This window comes from Macrotis lagotis, chromosome 1, assembly GCF_037893015.1.
Source record: "Macrotis lagotis isolate mMagLag1 chromosome 1, bilby.v1.9.chrom.fasta, whole genome shotgun sequence".
Lineage (NCBI taxonomy): Eukaryota > Metazoa > Chordata > Mammalia > Peramelemorphia > Peramelidae > Macrotis > Macrotis lagotis.
In genome coordinates, this window is record NC_133658.1 from 712,304,301 (window position 1) to 712,311,976 (window position 7,676).

General features: G+C 32.1%; 1 pseudogene; it reads left to right on the forward strand.

Annotated features, from left to right (window-relative positions):
- Positions 1 to 4,767: 4,767 nt before the first annotated feature.
- LOC141506322 (60 kDa heat shock protein, mitochondrial pseudogene) lies at positions 4,768 to 6,967 on the forward strand (annotated as a pseudogene).
- Positions 6,968 to 7,676: the final 709 nt, after the last annotated feature.

A 7,676-nucleotide genomic window follows, 5' to 3' on the forward strand; every position in this document is an offset into this window, starting at 1 on the left:
TAGACTTGATAAACTCACTTTTTGACAAAAACAACTGAAAAAACTAGAAAATACCATGGGAGAAAAACTTGGCATAAACCAATATCTCATACCTTATATCAAGAGAAGGTTCAAAATGACTATAGGATTAGTCATAAGTGATAATGTAAGTCAGTTAGGAGAAGGAGGTATAGTCTATCTCTCAGTTCTCTGGTATGGATAGGAGTTTATGATCAAATAAAATGTAAAAAAAACATTGTAAATTGAAAAATAGATAACTGCAACTATGCTAAATTAGTAGTTTTTTACACAAATAAGCCAATGTAACAAATGGTAGAAGGAATACAGAAAGTTGGGAAAAATTTCTACAGGTAGTGTTTATGGGAAAGGACTCATTTCTGAAATATATAGAGAACTGAGTTAAATTTGTAATATTTTCCAGTTAAGATTGGTCAAAGGATAGGAACAGAAATGTTTCAGATGAAGAAAGTATTAAAGCAATCTATAGATATTTGAAAAAATTCTCCAAATTATTTTTGATTAGAAAAAATGCAAATTAAAGCAACTCTGAGGTATCACTACAAACCTATGGAAAATGACAAAAAACAAAAAGGATCAATGTTTGAGAGAATGTAGGAAAACTGGGACCCTGATGTATTGATGAAGTTGTAACTGATCCAACTATTATGGAAAACAATTTATAACTAAGATCAAAGGGCAATAAAACTGTATAACTTTTGATCTAGCAGTACCATTATAGATGGTATATATCTCAAAGAGATCATAAGAAAGGGGAAAAGAGACACATGTACAAAATATTTATAATATCTCTTTTTTGTAGAGACAAGGGATTGTAAATTGAGAGGATGCAAATAAATTAGGAAATTGCTGAATAAATGATGATATATGAATGTGAAAAGAGTATTATCTTTAAGAAATTTTGAGCTGTTGTACATCAGAAAAACCTGGAATGATTTGACACGAACTGATTCTGAGTGAAGTGAACAGAAGAAGGACATTGTAGATGTTAAAAGCAACACTGTAAGATGACCAACTATTATAGACCCAGCCCCTCTCAGTAGTTAAGGGATCAATCCTGAGAAATATGTTATGGACAATGCTATCCACATTCTGAAGGTAAAAACACTATGGAGTCTGAATATAGAACAAAGAATACTATGTTTACTTTTTAAAACTTTTAATAAGTTTTTAGTTATTTCTCATGTCTTTCTTCAATTCTAATATTTCTTTCAAAATGTGAAAAAATATGAAAGCATGCCAAACATAATTGAACATAAAGCATATATCAATTGCTTGCTGCCATGGGGAGTGGGAGGGAATGTAGATTAGTAGAAAAATATGGAACACAAAAGCTTGCAAAAGCATGAATGTTGACAATTATATTTGCCTGTATTTGGGAAAAATATGAATGTCAGTTATTATTAAAAAAAAACCTCAAAAGACTCCAATTTCTGGGCTATTTGACCAAAAACGCCTGGGAAAAGTTGAGAATAATATGGCAGAAAATCAGTATAAACCAAAATCTCACATTTTGTACTCAAAATAAGATCAAAATGGGTAAATTATTGAGATATAAAAGGTGGTTCTGTAAACCTATGAAGTGAACAAGGAATAGTTTGTCAGATTTATGGAGAGGGGTGGAGTTTTTGAGTAAATAAGAGAGAGAATATTATAAATGAAAACTGGATAATTTTGATTACCTTAAATTAAAAAAAAATTCACAAATGAAATCAATGCCACCAAAATTAGAAGAAAGGCAGAAAACTGGAAAAAAAATTTCAGCTAGCATCTATGGTAAAGGACTCGTCTCCTAAATTTGTAAAAGATAGGATTAGATTTATCAGAATGCAACTCATTCCCCAAGTGAGAAGTGATCAAAGGATATGAACAAGCTGTTTTTAGATAAATATATTAAAACTATGTTACATGAAAGATGCTCTGAATTATTCTTTGTTAGAGAAATTCAAATTAAAATAATTCTGATATAACAATTCCCAGATATCTAACTGGCTAACATGACAAAAAAGAAAAATTATCAGTGTTGATGGGGATGTGGGAAAATTGAAATACAAAAAGCATTGTTTGTGGAGTTGTGAACTGATCCAAACATTCAGGAGAACAATTCAGAACTATGTCCAAAGTGCAAAAGACTGTGCATTCTCTTTCATCTAATAATAACAGTACTACTAGGTCTGTATTCCAAAGAGATCATAATAAAAGGAAAAGAATCCACATATATAAAAATACCCATAGCAGTTGTTTTTATGTTGTCAGTGAATCTGAATTTGACAAAAGAGGAATGGCTAAACAAATTGTGGTATGTGGATGTGATGGAGTACTATATTTGTATAAAAATTCACAAGCCAATGGATTTCAGAAAAACCAGGAAAGACTTACATGAACTGATACTGAGTAAAGGGAATCTATCTGGAAGAACTTTGTACATATTAACAACACCATAGTATAATGATCAACTACTATAGAGTTAGCTTTTCTCAGTGATGCAATTATCAGAGAGAATTATTCAATTGGGATGGGAAAAATCCAGATTCAGGGAAAATGATGGAGTTTGAATGCATATTGAAGAATACTATTTTCACTTTTTTAAAAATTTTTTACATTTTTTTCCTTCTCATGATTTTTCCCTTTTGTTCTAATTCTTCTTCTTTTAGCTCATAACAAATATGGAAACAGATTTTTAAAAAGCCTTTGGAAAGAGGGATTGTACCTGAGGGTAGAATTCTATTCTGATTAGCTAACAATCAGTGAAAGGTTAGGCATTTTAATGAGTTAGTATACAAAAAGAATTCAGCTCCTCTTAAAGAGAAAGGGACATACTTATGAGACTTAGCTGCCTCCAGGAATTTGAACCAAAAAGTTCATTTCTACCTAGAATTTTCTCCTTCATAAAATTGACCATCCTATATTCTAATGGAAGTTTCGAAAGACAGATAGGAGCCTGTTTCCTAAGACCAAAAATCTCACCCAGAATGGATTCTATTTGGAAGGGTTTCAATTGAGTGTAGTCCTTTCAAGATGAAAAGGGACATGCTCCAAGGATTTGTGCAATCCTTTGTCAGCATGAGATTTTTTCAAGACTGAGTGAATGACCTACAGAGGTTTATGAATAAAAAAATAGAAAAAATCTTAATGTCAATTAATAATTGGTTATTAATAAGAAATATTTTCTCTGAATTTGAACCCAAATTTTCAGATTCCAAATACAATAGTCTTTCTTTTGAAGCATATTACATTCCCTATTGGAATATTTAATTAAAATTAACTTTTCTAGTGCTTTGGTAGAACAGGAAATATGTCAAATATTTTTGAATGTCACTCTATAACAATCTTATTTATATTCTTGATATTTTATAGTGGTTTAACAATCCTATTTTTCATAAAAATTAAACAAGATGTCAACAGAAAGATTAGCATGGAATCCTAGATATGGCAAATTAGTGCACAATGATTTTTTGTTTATAAATTGTTTAATGATTGGCATGAGATGTGGATACTTCTTCCAGATTTACAAAATTCTGGGGTTTTTTTTTTGTCTGCATTGTTGTCGCAATAAAAGCAACATAGTACCATGTCATATTAGTTATACATTAGACATTCATTTGTAGAAATCACAGTCATAGTGCAAAAATGCTTGGAACTATAATCCCTGTACCCAAGGAGATGAGCTCAACTATCAACATGAGCCAAAGAAAAAGAGCATTTAACCAAAAGAAGTTACGATTCAGGCACGGAGGATGAACAAAACAGCTCAGAAGAAACCAGTGACAAATTGCCTATATGTGAAGCCTCAAAGGATTTTATGAGCTGGCCTCAAATCCAAAACCTCACTGGATAGCTAAAATGATTTTAAAATTCAAAGAAGGATGGGGCAGCTAGATGGCATAGTGGATAAAGCACTGGCCTTGGAGTCAGGAGTACCTGGTTTCAAATCCGGTCTCAGACACTTAATAATTACCTAGCTGTGTGGTCTTGGGCAAGCCACTTAACACCATTTGCCTTGCAAAAACCTAAAAAAAAGGAGAAGAAAAAAATGGAAAAAGAAATTAGGGATATGCAGGATATTTATGAAAAAATGGCTGAGGAAATCAACTCCTTTAAAAGTAAAAATAACCCACTGGTAAAAAAAAAAAATATAACTCATCAAAAAGTAAAATCGACCAACTGGAAAAGAAAAAAAAAACATCATTTAAAACAAAAATTACTAACTGGAAAAGAAAGCAGCAAAATCTAAAAAACTAACAAAAATTAATTTTAAAAATCAGAATTTGACAAATGGAAACTAATGGCTCTAAAATTCCATTAAACAAAACCAAAAGCCTGAAAAAATTTAAAGAAAATGTAAAAAAAAATTGAAGAAAAAAAACAACCTGGAAAAATAGATCCAAGAGAGATAATTTATGAATTATTTGTCTTCCCAAACACCTGGATCAAAAAAAAAAAAAGAGCTGAGAAAATATCTTTCAAGAAATTATCATGGAGAACTTCCCTAATATCCTAGAACAAGAGAACAAAATAGTCCAGAAAGAGACCAAAAATGAAAACTTCAAAGAATATTGCAGTCAAATTCCAAAATTCTATTCTGAATCAAAGGAGAAAATAATGTAAACAACTAAAAATAAACAATTTAAATAAAAAAAACACAATCAAAATTACAAAAGACTGCTTTGTCACAGGAACCTCATGCATGTGTCCTTTACTCATTGCTGCCCATCTGCACCACACACTTGTCTATCTACCCCTGCAGGAATGTTCCAGTTGTCCACAGACTTTTGGAAGAAAAGACCATTGTCTTAGGGCTCTGACCCCACATCGGACACATGCTTAAGCTTCAGATTTCAAATTTGGAACAGAAGTCTGAGCCTTAAAGCAACAAGGCATAGATTTTTTTAAACAGATGCTATTCTATAACTATGGCCCCAAAGAGGATAACTGTGATCATTAAACATAGTTGAGGAAGTCCCAAGGTAACAAAATGGCTCCAGCAAAAGAAATTGACTTAAGGGACAAATATAAAAACATGTATACCAGGCTAGTTTAGGATTTGTCCAATAACACAAATGAATAGGCTGGGAATGACACTACCACTGATATGGATCTTGCATGACCCACTGTTAAGGAAGGTTTGAAAAAATAAGCAAAGGAGCAAATCCAATGGGAGATCAGGTGAGGTATAATGTTGACTGATGATGCTGTCATTGCTAAGTTTTAGAAGCAGTCTAAACTTGTCATAACTCCTGAAGAAATTACTCAGGTTGGTAGAATTTCTTCAGATAGAGACTGAAAAATTGGCAACATAATATCTGATGCAATAAAAAAGGTTGGATGAAAGTGTCCTTACATTAAAGGATAGAAAAACATTGAATGATGAAATTTTTGAAGTCATTAAGTGATAGAAATGATATATTTCTCCTTGTTTTATTAATACAGCTAAGGATCAGAAATGTGATTTTCAGAATGAATATGTTCTCTTAAAAGAAATAGAAGATCTCTAGGGACCAATCTATTGTACTTGCACTTGAAATTGCAAATGTCCATTTAGTCATAATTGTTGAGGATCTTGATGAAGAGGCACTAAGTACATTGGTTTTGAATAGGCTAAGTGTTGGATACAGGTAGTTGCAGTAAAAGTTCCATGTTTTGTTGACAATTAGAAAAACTAGCTTTAGGATATGGCTATTATACACTGTTTGGAGGGATTGTTAGAGAGGTTATTGTGAAAAAAGATGATGCAATGCTGTTGAAAGGAAAGGGTTAAAAATCTGAAGTGGAAAAATGTGTTTAAGAAATCATTGAACAATTAGATATTACTGCTAGTGACTATGAAAATGAAAAGTTATATGAACATTTGATCAAACTTTCTGATAGAGTAGCAGTAATAAAGGTTGGTAGAATGAGTGATGTAGAAGTAATTGAAATTTCTAAAATGTATAGAGAATTGCATCAAATTTATAAGGCTAAAAGTCATTCCACAATTGATAAATGGTCAAAGGGCTATGCCCAAAGAGCAACTTACTTTCAACCCAGCACTTCCAATTCTAGATCTATATCCAGAAGAAATTATAAAAACATGCAAAAGTCCTATATGTTCCAAAATATTCATGGCAGTTCTTTTTTGTAGTGACAAAGAATTGAAAATTGATGGGATGCCTGTCAATTGGGGAATGGCTAAACAAGTTATGGTACATGAATACTATGGAATATTATTGTTCTATAAGAAACCATAAATAGTTGGGTTCTAGAGAAATATGGAATGACATATGGGATCTGATGACTGGTGAAGGGAGTAGAAGCAAGAGAACAATGTACACATTAATGACAACATTGTAAGATGATCAACCTTGATGGAAGCATCTCCTCTCAGAAGTTCAGAGCTAAGACAACCACTTTAGACTAGCTATGGACAGTGTTATCCTAATCCAGAGGAAGAAAAACAAAACAAAACAAAAAAATCCTTCAGAATCTGATGAATACTTTATAAAAATTATCTCTTATGTATCTCTTTCCCTTAAATTCCTTCCACCAAAAATACCTAATCTGTAGATGTATTTATCAAAAATATGTATGTACAGTGCTAACCTGTTTGCCACTGAGGGGAGGGGTAGTAGGAAATTTTGAAACTTAATATACATGTACTCATGGATGAAAAGAAATTAATTAATTAAAAAAGTAAATGAAAAGAATGCACTAGATGCTATAGGTGCTGCTAAATGAGGAAGGCATAGTTCTGGAAGGTGGCTTTGCATTACTTCACTGCACCACTGACTTAAAAGAATTAACTTCAAGTATTAAAGATCTACACACTGGAATAGAAGTAAATAAGAAGACATGGAAAATCCCTGCAGTGACCATTATTAATAATGTGGGGGTTGAAGGCACATTGATAGTAGAGAAAATTTTGCAAAGCTCCTCAGAAATAGGGAAAATTGGGACATTAATAAATTGTTGATGGAGTTGTGAACTGATCCAAATCATTCTGGAGATCATTCAGGAACTATGCCTAAAAAAGCAAAACAATCAACATATTCTTTGATCCAGCAATAACAATACTAGGTCTATAATCCTAAGGGATCATATAAACATGAAAGGTCTTACATGTTAAAAAATATTTTAGCTTTTTATTCCTATTGGCAAAGAATTGGAAATTGAAGGGATGCCCATAAATTGGGGAATGGTCAAATAAGTTATGGTATATACATGTTATGGTATTTTATTGGTCTACAAAAATTTGTGAGCAGTCAGACTTTAGGGAAGTATGGAAAAATTTATGTAAACATATCCTGGTGATGTTAGCAGAACCAAGAAAACATTGTCCACAATAGTTATAACTTGTGAGATAAAATCTATGATCAATGTAGTTCCTCTCAGCATTTCAGAGATCAAAGACAACCTTGAGAGACCTGAAGTGGATAATGCCATTCACATCCATAGAATAAAGCTATAGAATCTGAATTCATAACATGTTCACTTTTTCAAAAAAGAATCTTTATTGTTTTCCTTCCTTTCCCCTTAGGTTTAATTCCTCTTACACAACATGACTAGCATGTAAGTAAGTTAAACAAGAATATGCAATGTACAAATTTTACCAGATTTTTGCTGTCATAGGGAGGGAGGAGAATAGTAGAAAATTGTGGGACTCAAATTAGTAAATGGGTGAA